This window comes from Chenopodium album, chromosome 19, assembly GCF_948465745.1.
Source record: "Chenopodium album chromosome 19, dcCheAlbu1.1, whole genome shotgun sequence".
NCBI lineage: Eukaryota > Viridiplantae > Streptophyta > Magnoliopsida > Caryophyllales > Amaranthaceae > Chenopodium > Chenopodium album.
Window position 1 is genome coordinate 21521652 of NC_137852.1, and position 14275 is coordinate 21535926.

At 38.9% G+C, this 14275-nt stretch overlaps 1 non-coding gene across 1 annotated transcript; it reads left to right on the forward strand.

Annotated features, from left to right (window-relative positions):
* Positions 1-1483: 1483 nt before the first annotated feature.
* LOC145596237 (small nucleolar RNA R71) lies at positions 1484-1589 on the forward strand. Its single transcript, XR_014103101.1, has one exon. It is a non-coding gene; the product is annotated as a small nucleolar RNA R71 (small nucleolar RNA).
* Positions 1590-14275: the final 12686 nt, after the last annotated feature.

Sequence of the window (14275 nt, forward strand, 5' to 3'; positions counted from 1 at the left end):
TCCCACTCAAAAGATCTTTCAAAAACTTGAAGTAATGGGGCATTTGTTTCATGGCATCAACAAAAGGAAGGGAAACATGCAAATTCTTAATCACATCCAAAAACTTCCCAATTAAATTGAGCATCAAGCTTAGCTCTCACAAATCTTTGGGGAAAAGGTAATCTCTCCTCTCTAGGTTGGAGATTTAGGGGCAAGGGGGTGGTTTCTTTCTCGTTTTGCACCTCAACATCCTTCTCCTTCTCAACATTAGAAGGCTCTTTGGTTCTCTCATCCCCTCTCTCTAGCCTCTACCTCATCTTGAGGTTCCCCCTCAACTAAGGGGTCACTCCCTACTACCTTCCCACTCCTTGTTGTCATGGCATACAAAGGTTTTGGGTTGACTCCTTGACTAAGGATAGTAGAAGAAGAAGAAGAAGAATTAGAAGTGAGTTGAGCAATTTGGGTTTCAAGCATTTTCATATGAGCATTGGCTCGCTTTTTATCCTCCTCATATCTCCTCCTATCCTCTTCATTCCTCCTGTTATCCTCTTCATACATTTTCATTATGGCCTCTAGCTTAGCCATCACGGGATCATTTGGAGGGGCTTCAAGTTGAAGAGATTGTTGAGGAGGAGGAAGTTGGGGTTGATGGAAACCCGGAGGCCTATTAGTTTGGGCATAGTTAGAAACATATTGGCCCCTATTTCCTCCAGTGCCTTGGTTGGGAACATTGCTTTGTCGATTGTTTCCCATGTTACCTTGATCACCAAAATTTTGATTTTGATGGTCATGGTATCGGGAATTAGGTTGTTGGGTTTGATTACCATACCCCCTTTGGTTAGAGTAGCCTCTTTCATTGAAATTGGAAGGGCCTCCCCCACCATGGTATTGGTTATCATAACCAGCACCACTTTGGTTCCAACCACGGTTTCCACCTTGATTCCAATTCCCCATTTGATTGGAGTTTGGCCTCAAGTTCCCCACATTCCCCATTCTAGGAGCAAAATTCATAGCATTGACATCTTCCACATTATCATCATGTTCATTGGGAGGCGGTTGAACTTCACAAGCATACACACAATGGGAGGTATCATGATCATAGGTTTCACAATATTGGCAAAACATGCATCCTTAAGGCATTTTATTATTAGAAGAGGGGGAAGAAGTGGTCATACCATTGCCTCCCTTGGTTGAAGGGGAGGTATTACCATAAGGATTGGACCTTTCTTTCATCAACTCGTCCATTTGCTTGGTCATCTTGGAGATTTGGGTAGAAAGGTTGTTGATTGCGTTGGCTTGCTCTAATGCATAGACACCCAAACTAGAAGTAGCCTCCCTTTCTCCTTCATACCAATCATCATAATGCTATGCGACCTCCTCTATGATGCACTCCACTTCATCCTCTCCTTTGTTCATGATTGGACCGCCGGCCGCGGCGTCTAGGTTTGTTCTCCCTTGAGGTGTGAGACATCCATAAAAAGTGTGAATGAGTTGATACTTGGGTATCCCGTGGTGTGGGCATTGGCGTTGAACCTCTTTGTACCGATCCCATGCCGCACTTAGAGACTCACCACTCTTTTGGCGAAAGCCTTAGATCAAAGACCGAGCCTCGCAGGTCTTCCTATGGTTGTAGAATCTCCTCAAGAAATCCGTAGTTACTTGATCCCATGTTGTGAGAGAGTTAGGGGGCACCTCCTTCTCTAGCCATTCTAAACTTCTCCCAATTAGACAAAATGGAAACATCTTGAGGCGAATATATTCTTGAGTCACTCCATTGGACTTTCACCTTGTCACAATATTTCTCAAATTCTTTCATATGTTCATGAGGACTCTCAAACTTTCCACCCGAGAATGGTTTCCTTTCTATCAAAGCAATCAAATTGGGCTTGATTTCGAAATTGTTGGCTTGAGTGGTAGGAGTTAGGATCCCTCTTTGTGCTCTAAAGGCTTTGGGAGCCCCAAGACGACTCAAAGGTGTATTTCTCGCATTTTAGAACCTTCTTCACTTTCAGACTTAAAGATTGAAAAGGGGTTGATTCCCGAACTTGATGGTGAATTAGGACTATCTAAGTCTTCACTTGAGGGTGAAGATGGTGGAGTATCTTCCAATTCTCTTACTCCTTGTTTCGACGGGGTGTGAGAATATCTAGTCCTTGCTCCCGCTTCTCTTCGAAGTAAGGACAAAGACCTTTCTAGCTCCGGATCGATGGGAATTAAAGACCTTGAGCGGGTTCGTCCTCTGTTCATACAACAAAGCTAAGGAGAACGTAAGCACTGAAAAGTAACAAATAGTAGCAAATACTAGCAAACAAGAAATGAGATAGTCTCAAATAAAGTAATGAAAAAGCAATGGAAGTCGTCTCCCTGGAAAGGGCGCCAATTTGACAAGGGAATAATCGCGTCGTTGAACGACTACACCTAAATCAAATGAATTTATAACGCTCTACCAACCTAATATGAGTATAGGGCATATAGAGGGGTCGAACCACAAGGAGACATGCACAAACACCGCATTCACTACTTAAGGCTTAAGCTATTTTGGGACAAGAGGTGTGAATAACTAAGAGATTAAACTAAAGATTAAAAAGGATTAAAGATCAATATAACTAAACACCAAGGGGAGTGGGTAGATGTAGACGCCTCTTGATCATGCAATAACACGGAAGCAAAATAATGGTAAACTAAACATGCAAGAATATCGAAATAAAGCCCGATCTAACCGCCTTCCGGGGTTAAGTTTCTCCTAACATAGCCTCTATGTTTCCACACTAGAACCATATATTAGAAGGTGCAATCAATGAACTATCGATAGTAATGAACCTTAACTGAGTAAACTTCTGTTTCTTAATAGCAAAGATTCACCTTTAATCAACCAACAATGTGCACTTGCAAGAAGATTAAAGAATATCAAGCATATAAAGACTTTAATCACAAATAAAGCAACTCTAAACCTATAACATGCTCAAGATCCAACTACACCACAACCATCCCCTTAATGGGGAAATTACTCACTACTTATGATAATAACAAGATTAATCAACAAATAACCAAGAATCAACATGATTAACAAGCAATACCAACAACTAAAACAATAATAAAAATAAAGCAATAAAAATAGAGGATAGAGAGTTAGAGATTCTCATTGATTGAAGATGTAAATCAATAGAAAAGATGATCAATTCCTTCTTCAAAATCCAAGTTCAACAATGGTGAAACCCTCGCTTTCTCTCTCTAAACTAATGAAGTTTTTCTCTCTAGATTAGGGCTAAAATGTACATAAAAATCTCATTACAATCCTAGGGGTATTTATAAGCCCCTCACATTACCCTAAAGGAAGATTAGAAATGCACGGAAATACCCACGAGAGCGGCCGCTCCATCGAGGGGGAGCGGACGCTCTAGAGGGTATTAATCAAAACAGCCGCCTTATTGGAGCGGGCGCTCTCCCAAACAGGAGCGGACGCTCCAGGTGTGGAGCGGACGCTCCTCTATGGGTGGAGCGGACGCTCCATAAGTTTGGAAAACAGGGCAAAAGATGAGTAAATGGAGCGGGCGCTCCTCTCCGGTGAGCGGCCGCTCTTCATGAAAGCTCCGGGCTCTTTTCCAAATCCATGCTCCTCTCTTCTGCTATTCCAATGCAGTCAAAAGGGTGGACTAAGCCTCGAGCAAGATCACACGAGCACTCCATTCAACCTACTCAAACACTCATACACAAACATAAGTATGGAAGAGAGGGAAAGCGACAAAGCAAAGCAAAACAAAGGAAAAGTAGGGGAAAACACAAAAAGGAACAAGGCAAAGCAAACTAAGACAAAGTGCTTGAAAAAGGCTCAAACAAGTGCTAAACGAGGGGAAAATCCTTAAAGAAAAGGATAAGAGAGTGGCATAAATACCACTCATCAACACCGTCTAGTCAAACTTACTTGTGGCATTGTCGTCTTGGCACATTAACATCAAACGCATCAATAAACTTCTTCAAAAAGGTAATCTTGACTCATTTGATTTAGAATCCTTTGAGAATTGCGAAGGATGTTTATTAGGCAAGATAATAAAGCAACCATTCTCTAAGTTAGGAGAAAGGGCCGGTGGCTTGTTGGGACTAATACACACCGATGTATGTGGGCCAATGAGTAAACCCGCAAGGAGTGGTTATCGGTATTTCATAACCTTCAAAGACGACTATAGTAGATATGGTTATGTCTATCTAATGTCGCACAAATCTGAATCGTTTGATAAATTCAAAGAATTTCAGAACGAAGTTGAAAACCAATTCGGCAAGAAAATCAAAGCGCTTAGATCAGATCGAGGTGGCGAATATTTGAGCCAAGAATTCGATAACCATCTGAAAGAACATGGAATATTTTCAGAGTTGACACCTCCAGGAACTCCATAATGGAATGGAGTATCTTAAAGGAGGAATCGAACCCTGTTAGACATGGTCCAATCAACTATGGGTCTTAGTGAACTTCCAATCTCTTTCTAGGGACATGAACTTTTAACTGCAGCACTCACACTGAATCGTGCTCCGTCAAAGGCAGTGGAAAAGACTCCATATGAATTATGGACAAATAAACCGCCAAGGTTGTCTATTCTCAAGATTTGGGGAAGCGAAGCATATGTCAAGAAACTCATTTCTGACAAACTTCATCCGAAATCTGACAAGGTTTACTTTGTGGGTTATCCAAAAGAAACCAAAGGGTACTACTTCTACAACAAATCCGAGAACAAAGTGTTTGTTGCTTGTGATGGTGTCTTTTTGGAGAAGGAGTATCTCTCCAAAATGCCAAGTGGGAGGAAAATCGAACTTGACGAAGTTCGAGAGGAAGAGCAACAAGGAAAAGTTGACAATCAAAGTGCTCACAAAGTATCTGTTGACATTGGTCAAAGTCAAAATATGTAAAGTCAAACCAACAATGCAAATGCTCAGTCCATTACCCTACGTAGGTCAACTCGGCCAAGATCTCAACCTGACAGATATCTCGGTGTTGTATTAACCGAAGATTAGGACATCCTAGTAGTGGATGGAGATGAGTCGTCAACCTACAAGCAAGCTATAACGAGCCCCGACTCTGCAAAATGGAAAGAGGCCATGAAATCCAAAATGGACTCCATGTTTAAAAATCAAGTATGGGACTTGGTTGATTTACCCGTAGGTTACACACCTATCGGATGTAAATGGATTTTCAAGATGAAAACCGACAAATATGGAAATTTATTCATTTACAAAGCAAGGCCGGTAGCAAAAGGTTACAGGCAAATTCACAGCGTTGATTATGATGAAACCTTTTCTCCAGTTGCTATGCTTAAGTCCGTTCGAATTCTTCTAGCGATTGCTGCATATTTCTATTATGAAATATGGCAGATGGACGTCAAAACCGCCTTCCTCAATGGAATTTTGGAAGAAACTGTGTATATGACACAGCTTGAAGGTTTTGTCGACCAGAACAATCCTAAGAATGTATGCAAGCTTAAGAAGTCCATTTACGGATTAAAACAAGCAAGCAGAAGTTGGAATCTGCGATTTGATGAAGCCATCAGTAAGTTTGGTTTTATCAAGAATCCAGATGAGTCTTGTGTCTACAAGAAGGTCAGTGGAAGTGACATTGCCTTCGTAGTCTTATATGTCGATTACATTTTTCTCATTGGAAATAGCATTCCATTGTTAGAGTCTGTAAAGGCTTGGCTCGGGAAATGTTTTTCAATGAAAGACTTGGGAGAGGCTCAGTACATACTAGGCATCAAGATCTATAGGGATAGATCAAAAAGGATGATAGGAATAAGTCAAAGTACTTACATCGATAAGGTACTAGGTCGATTCCAAATGGAAGGAGCCAAGAGAGGGCACCTACCCATGTCACATCGCATAACCTTAAGAAAGAAGTAGTGTCCAAAGACACCTGATGAGCGAGAAAGGATGAGTCGTGTTCCATATGCTTCGCTTATTGGATCGGTCATGTATGCCATGATATGTACTAGACCGGATGTATCGTATGCCTTGAGTGCTACAAGCCGATACCAATTAGACCCAGGAGAGGCGCATTGGACTGCGGCCAAGAATATTCTGAAGTACCTGAAAAGGAATAAGGATAAATTCCTGGTTTATGGCGGTAAAGATGAATTGGATGTTGAGGGATATACCGACGCAAGCTTCCAAACAGACAGAGACGACTTCAAGTCACAATTTGGATACATATTTTGTCTCAATGGAGGAGCGTTTAGTTGGAAGAGTGCAAAACAAAGCACAACCGCTGATTCTACAACTGAAGCCGAGTACTTGGCAGCATTTGAGGCAGCCAAGGAGGTAGTTTGGATTCGCAAGTTCATTGATGAACTTGGTGTTGTACTGATAAGTGATATTTATGTCACTCGTAGGGGTAGTATTTAGGTTATTTTCGTGTTTATTTTCCCTTATTTTTCCTTTTATTCTCTTGTTTTCTCTTTAATAAAGTTTCTAGTTTATTTTGGTAATTTTGGTGTGTTTTAGTTTATTTTCTTTATTTTATTAGTTTTAGTCTATTTTCCTATTTTATTTTATTTATTTCTATTTTATTTATTTTATTTTATTTGTCTTAGTTTTATTTTATTTCGTCCTTTTTCTATTTTCTTTTTTTATTTATTTTATTTATCTTATTTTATTCCTTGTCCCGATTCTCCCTTATGTTTATTTGGTTGTGTAGGATCGTGCTCGGAGGTCGGAGGTTCGAGGCAAATGCACAAGCTGCTGCTCTTCCCTAATTCTGCTGCCAGCCTAACCTACACCACCCATCTTCTTATCCTACACCACCCATCTTCTTATCCTACACCACACACACACCAACTCTCCTTCTCCCGAGCACAACTCCCCTGCTCCACAACTCACCTTCCCCTGCTGCTCACTGCTTCATCCCAACCACAACACCATCAGCCAACGCCAATAACACCAACACCCACGCAACACCACTCACCACCACATACCACCAGCCACAACACAAACAACACCAACAGCAACTACAGCAACAACACACCACCAGCCATCACAACCACCAATTCGCACCTCCCCTGCTTCACCCCGCAACACCACCGCAACCAACACCAACAGCAGCCCTCACTCACTCAACAACAGCAACTGCAACAACAACAACAGCAGTCACGCAATCCCACGCACCACCTCCAACCAAACCGCCAACAATAACCACCTCCAATCAACAACAACCACCCAAATCACCACCAAATTACTTACCTCATAGCCGCGCAACTCCAATTGCAACTACCCAGACCTCCGCGGCCGCGCAGCTCTGTCAGAAGGCGCACAAATTGGAGTCCAAAACAGATTGGAGGCAGTAGCATTTGCGCGACCTCTGCGTGATGTCTTCGCGGGCGCGCAAATGTGGGTTCAATCACGAGCTTTTCACGTGATTTTTAATGAAAATTTAACGGCCTTGATTGATTGCTAGTTGATGAAGATGTCGGTGATGATGGTGTTTTGATAATGTGATTCGAGCCGTTGATGATGGTTGATCGATGGTGATGAAGAGCAACCACGAAGAAGAAGGGAATGAAGGTCTGATGATGATTCGTGTATTTGGGGAATTTGTGGGTTTATTTCTTTTTCTTTTATTTTTATTTTCTTTTCCTTTTCCTTTTCTTATTTTCTTTTCTCTTTTATTTCTTTTCTCTTTTATTTTCTTTTTATTTCCTTTTCTTTCTTTATTTATTTTCTTCTTTTATTTTTTTATTTTTCCTAGTTTTATGAAGTTAGTATAAATACCCATTTTTGGGGGTAATTAGGGGGAGAACATTATTATCCATTATTCTACTCTCTAATTTAGTTTTAGGGGAGCTTCTCTCTCTAGGTTTAGATTAGAATTAGAGTAGTTTAGAGAGAGAAAGTGAGGGTTTTTCCATTGATGAACTTGGATATTGAAGAAGGAGCTTGATTGAATCTTTGCAAATCTTCATCTTCAATTAATGAGCAATCTCTTACTCTCTTTCTTTGTTTTTGTATTTAGTTTTATTTGCTTATTTTGATTTTCCTTCATTGCTTGTTGATCATGTTGATTCTTGATTATTTGTTGATTAATCTTGTTATTATCATGATTAGTGAGTAATTTCCCCATTGAGGGGATGGTTGTGGTGTAGTTGGATCTTGAGCATGTTCTAGGTTTAGAGTTGATTTATTTGTGATTAAAGTCTTTATATGCTTGATATTCTTTAATCTACTTGCAAAATGCATGTTGTTAGTTGATTAAAGGTGAATCTTTGCTAACAAGGAACGGAAGTTGACTTAGTTAAGGTTCATTGTTATCTATTGTTATTTAATAGTACCTTCTAGTATATGGTTCTAATGTGGAAACATAGAGGCTATGTTAGGAGAAGCCAATTGACCCCGGAAGGCGGCTAGATTGGACCCTTTATTTCGATATTTGAGCATGTTTAGTTCATAACTAATTCAACTTCTATGCTTTTGTTTATGTTCAAGTGAATGCTATACCTAAACCATTTCCCTTAATGTTTTATTTCTTGTTTTAGCATCTTTAGACTTTAGTTTATTTATCTCCTATTCCGGACTAGCTTAATTGTTGATAACATTTGGTGGTGTTTAACCGTTCTCTGTGGTTCGACCCCTATGCTTGCCTTATACTCGTACTAGGTTTGTTTAGGTTGTATAAATTGTATTTGATTTAGGGATAGACAATTGACGACGCGTTTATTCCCTTGTCAAATTGGCGCCGTTGCCGGGGAACGGCTTCCATTACCATTGTGTTATCTTATTGAGACTAGTCCATTGTGTATATTTATCTTTCTATTTGTTGGTTTTTATTTGTGTTGCTTTATTTGAAAAATGGCTTGTATTTCTATTCCTCAATTCGATAATGAACCGTTTTGGGTGTATTTTAATAGACTTGAGGATTTCTTTGATGGTGTTAAGGGTTTTACCAAGGGTGATTATTGTGAAATCATTAATTTGGGATTAAATGAGCATTTTAGAGGAGTGGTTGATAATATGTTAAATAGTGATCTTGAAACTATGTCTTCGGATGAAACTTGGGATTTCTATTCATGGTTAGCTAGGGATAATTATGATTGGGAGAGGGCCAATCATGAGACTTATGTTCGGGATTCTCATGCTTTTAATGTTGATGCTAATTATCATGATTTGTCTAATATGAATTCCCATGATGTGCTTGATACTCCCCATAGTGACCATGTAATGCATGATTTCAACTCCCCTCCCTCTATAGCTCAATGTAATGAGGTACATTCTAATGATGATGAAGTGCATGTTCTTTCTCATATTGCATCCGATTTTTGCATGAATTCTAAAGGTGTGCCCCATAGTTCCCTAGATGATTCCAATGAGCAAGCTTTTGACTCGTCTATCCATGATGATTTGGTCTCAATTGAGATTATGGCACAAATATTTCTTGAGTTTCAAACGGTAGCCCATAACCTTATGAGTGAGTTCATTGATAAGGCTTCATTAGAAAGAGATGAGTTTGAGAGAAATTTGCCCCCATTCACTCCTGATTTTGAGATGGTAGGCCTTAAGAAAGGTATGGGAGATGTTGTTCAAGATGGTGAAGAGGAGGTTGAGGTTGAATCATTTGGAGTTTTTGAGCTTGAGGGAGATGTATATCGTGAGGGTTCTTCATTTGAGGATTCCATGATTGATTTCCATGCCCTCATTAGTGATGTGAGACCTTGTGGTGAGGGAGTAGCTACCCCTTTTCCCCTTTCTCATACACCTTTCTCCCAAAGGTTTAACATATCCCCTACTATCCTATGTTCCTCCCTTCTTTTCTCAAAGTACCGCTTAGGAATCCTCTTCCTATCCATGCTTCCGAAGCCCCCAACTCTTTTGTTGTTGATGAGGAAAAGAGTTATAATGCCAACCAAAAAGATTTTTGTGAGGATAGTTTGCCCCCCTCCTATCTTTCTTTTTCTTCTTATTTTATTGATTTTTCTTTTGATTCTTTTACTTTTTCTTTTCCCCCTTCTCTCAAACATAAAGTCTCCTTGTACTTTATGTTTGCTTGTCATATGAGCATCGCGTATGCTCTATTTCTTGATATGTTTGCCGGTGCATATGACAAGCTTTTGCGTTCTTTGTCGGGTTATTTACTAGATTGGTCTCGCTTGGACGTTAAACAAGCCTTTGCGGGAAGTAACCCGTGTTTTATTGCTTTCATTTTCTTTTGTTTTTAGATTAGATTTTCTCTCATGGACGTGTTTGTGTTCCTTGCTAGGTACACAACTTGATATACTCTTGCGCATTGGTGATGATCAAGAATCAAGGGAATGTGCCTCAGCTTACCTATCATGTGGAATTCAAGCCTTATTTGTAGAGATTGTGGCTCATATGAGGTTATTTCGGTTTTTTTTTGTGTGATTTTGCATTTATCCAATATCCGGTAATATCCTTCTTTTCCATCAAGGGTCCAATAGACCTCTATTGTGACAACAATGGAGCTATTGCTCAGACTAGAGAGCCACGAGAACATCAGAAGGTCAAACATGTCCAGAGGCGATTTCACATGATTCGAGAATGCAAGTTAGAGGGTGAAATCAGAACTTGCAAAGTGGGAACGGACGACAATGTAGCCGATCCACTTACTAAAACTTTGTCTCAAGTGAAGCACAACAAACACATTGAGGCAATGGGAATCAAGCATGTCGTGAACTGGCTTTGATTTCCATATTATAGTGTTTTAATCAAATTTTGGACAATGTTGATGTAAAGCACTATGATGAACCATTCGTTTTTAGAGTAATTAAAATTTTTCATGCAATTTAAATCACTCCGTCTCTATTTAATTGTGGTTTAGAATTAAATAATGAGTCCATTCGATTTTGATAAATATTCAAAATAGGGTATTGTAGGCGTCGTTTGAAGTGCGCCTACTTAAAAGCATGTTGTGAATATGCTTGGCACTCATAGGAAGTGGGAATTGACATATACGATTAGGGACACAATTAGGGACAAGGAAAGTAGGGAGCTGCCAACAAGTTTTTAAGGAACTTGTAAACCGTTCACGGATCATAAAAGGCAACCACGAAAAGGGACAACGAAAGGCAACAACGATTGACCCGTGAAGGTTACACCCCATTCATAATCCATGCGATTACTAACTCCATATGGTTCGGATCCACGAAAGGAGGATCGGGGATGATGGTTCGAAGTGAGTCATGGAGTCACATTCGCCCGTATTGGCCTCTACTCGATTCTTTTAGTGAAAAGTATTCCTGTGATCTCAAAGGCATACAAACAAAATATTCAATTCGCTCCAAACTATTATTGAGCTAAATTGGTTGTCTATTAATGCACACATTATTCTAAAATATTGGTGATCACTTGATTAAACAACAAGATTAAAAAGGAACCTAAACCGGTTGTCCAAATTATCTTATTAGGCGTGATTTTCAATTACATATTCCCTTTAACATGCAATATGGTGATCATAAATAATAATAGAATAACCATTAATATTGGAAGCAATTCAACAATAATAACGTTAGTCAAATCAAATAATAATAATCCTAATCATGATACTAGCAATAAGAAAATAAAATAAGTAATTAAATTAATTAATTACTCACATTACGCGCGCTCCTTAAAATTGCTACATCATGAATAATTGCCAGTAACTTCAATAAAAATAAATCAAATTGAAATAATTAAATTAAATAAAAGTAGAGTTGATTTGGTCCAAACCCTCAGTTAATTCTACCTTTCACGCCTTGGTTTAAGTATAGAACTTTGGGTATTGTATGGACTCCTTAGAGTGCTTAAGGGATATAAAATGAGAGAATAGGGTGGCTAGAATTTTGGCTAAAGAGGTAGAAGAGAATTATTTTTGGTGTAGGGAGAGAGAATGATTTTTGGTGTAGAAAAGAGGAAGAGAGAATGATTTGATGATCAAGCTTGTTGATGATTGAAAAAGGGGATATATGACCTCTATTTACAGGGAAAAAAGAGGAGTCGAATCAAGAAAAGATAAGAATTCGAATCAGGTAAAACTCTTGCGATAGACATCAGTTTTTGTTGTTTTTGTTTTTAACATATTTTTTTATCCAGAAATTAGAATAAGATGAATAAGATATCGTTGGAAAGCTCTTGAAGTGTTATTTCTAACCCAATTAGAATCAGATTAAAATATTTTGTAGAACAAAAGATATGGCCGAAATAGTGGGACGATGTCAGTTTTGGATAGAGTTTTGTATTTCAATCATATCTTTTTCGTTATAGCTCGAAATTAATATTATAATATATCATTGGAAATATTATTTCAAGAGCTATCCAAAAATGTAAGATTAGATAAAAACTTTGAAGCACGAAAATAATATCTGACAATATTTGAACGTCTTTCAATTCGAATAGAATTAGGACTTTCAAAAAGAAAAGTTTTATTCAATTTCAAATGCTTTAATCTTATCTTTTCAAAGAGGATAATTAAAATCTTTTAGAAGCTTATAGAAGATTCTAATTAATCTTAATTGGTTTAGGAATGAGATTAAATCTTTTGGACCCTCCACATAATCATTGGGTCGTAGATAAGGTGGGCTTAGGTTCGGTTTAGACCGAGTTTAGTATTTTGGTCATAATTTATTCGTTTCAACTCGGATTTAGGCTTATGATATACCGTTGGAAAGCTCTTTTAAAGATACATCCAACCATTTAACAATTGGACCCAGATTATGGACCAAAATAAACTGATCTAAACGTTTTTATAAAAAGGACACGAAATGAATGATTTTATAGGACACGAAATGAATTATTTGGGCTTAAAGGCACGAAAAGGGGAAAATAAGTTATGGTTTGGTGAAATGGGTTAGTAATTGGGTTGGTTTATGAAATGTATTGGGAATGAACATGGATTTAAGAACTCTAAAGAATACATACTCAACCCGACCAATAAATGGCGGTAAAAGGTTGTTCATCATCAGTTTGGTTTTGGGGAGACGTTTTTAGGTGTCTACTGAAGCCCCCATTTTGACCGAGTTTGTAGAAACGTCAGTTTCGAAAACGATAGTCAAAGTAGTCGATAGGGACGGAGAATGATTTAAGACTGTCTGCAATCCTAAATCACTCTTTATACGCCAATACCTGCAGAAGAATGTTAGTTCCACATATAAGAGTAAAGGGATAGAATGCTTATCTGACACCAGTGTATTGGTGACAAATGAGTTTGGTAGCTTCCTATGCTTGAAGGAATCCACCAGATGACGTTTTGTTGAAACACTTTCCATGCCTGAGGAAAGTCGACTGATGAGTTTGGTAGCTTTCAAAGCCTGAAGAAATCTACCGGATGATACTTTCCATGCTTGAGGAAAGTTGATATATGAATTTAGTGGCTTTCTATGCTTGAAGAAATCCACCAAATGACACTTTCCATGCTTGAGGAAAGACTTGTCTGATTTTGGCAGGTTCGATTGTCCCCGAACGTGGGCTATAGTTGGTTCGCTTGTCCCCGAACGTTGGCTGTAGATGATCCGCTTGTCCCTAGACGTGGGCTGTATATGGTCCGCTTGTCCCTGGACATGGGCTGTATATGGTCCGCTTGTCCCCGAACGTGGGCTGTAGTTGGTTCGCTTATCCTCTAACGTGGGCTGTAGATGGTCCGCTTGTCCCCAGACGTGGGCTATATATGGTCCGCTTGTCCCCAGACGTGGGATGTAGTTGAGACCTACAAACTAAAATTTGCCAAGGGACTCGTATAGATTATGATTGACTTTACCAACCGACTTGACCAAGTTTGACTTGACACGACTTGACATGACATGTGTATGACTTGTGATTATATGTGTGTGTATGTGTATATGTATGATTTTAGTGTGTGTGCAGACACAAGCAAACGAAGATGCAAAAGAAAAAATTTTCCGTCATTTTTGTCATGAGTGGAGGGTACCGACTTTCGCCCGAAAAAGAAAGACATGAAAAAAGTTTTATTTTCGAACTTCCCTCGATGAGAAAATTTTGAAAAAGTTTTTGAATTTCCCCAAAAGAAAAGTCATGAAAAAAAAGAGAGAAATTTTAAACTTCCTCGTTGACCAAAATGAAATGAATCGTCTGGATTTTCTTCTTATCAACTTCAAATGCTCGTCCTGAAAATAATGAATGCATGATGCATGTTCTTAGGATAGGAGGCTAAGGACAATTACATCATGTGACACGATAAATGAATGAACTTAAGTCATGGATCTAAGCATCATATATGCTGTAAAGAAGCGATCTTGAACGTCGCTTAGGTTTGGAAGCTAAGCACGTATATAGATGAAGTGATTATGAACGTTGCTTAGGTCAAGGAGCTAAGAAAAAT